Below are 386 nucleotides of genomic sequence, written 5' to 3' on the forward strand. Positions count from 1 at the left end.
CACTATGAGGCGGTGCTCGGTCTGCCCCAAGTCTGCACATACTGGATTGGGCTGGGAAATACCCAAATGACTCTTGATAAGACATTCACAGTTCTCCCAATGATCTCCTAGAATGTGCTGGTAACTATTGATTTGTGGGTGGGAGCGTGTGAAGGTTGGATAATCCAGGCTTATAAAGCAGCCAAATTCTTCCCAAGAAATTATCAGTGTGGAGCATGGGTGACAACGCCAGTATTGTTTTGAAACTGGGATTACATCGCGTCTCCAGCTCAAATTGAACATATGTGTGTGTTCTTTCCCCCTTTTTGGAAATAAATAAACTAGCTCTAGTCTGGGACTATAATGGTCGAGCAAGTCCTATTTAATTTATTTTAAAATTCTGGTCA

This window comes from Frankliniella occidentalis, unplaced genomic scaffold (genome assembly GCF_000697945.3).
Source record: "Frankliniella occidentalis isolate FOCC.00 unplaced genomic scaffold, Focc_3.1 Scaffold80, whole genome shotgun sequence".
In the NCBI taxonomy this organism is placed as follows: Eukaryota; Metazoa; Arthropoda; class Insecta; order Thysanoptera; family Thripidae; genus Frankliniella; species Frankliniella occidentalis.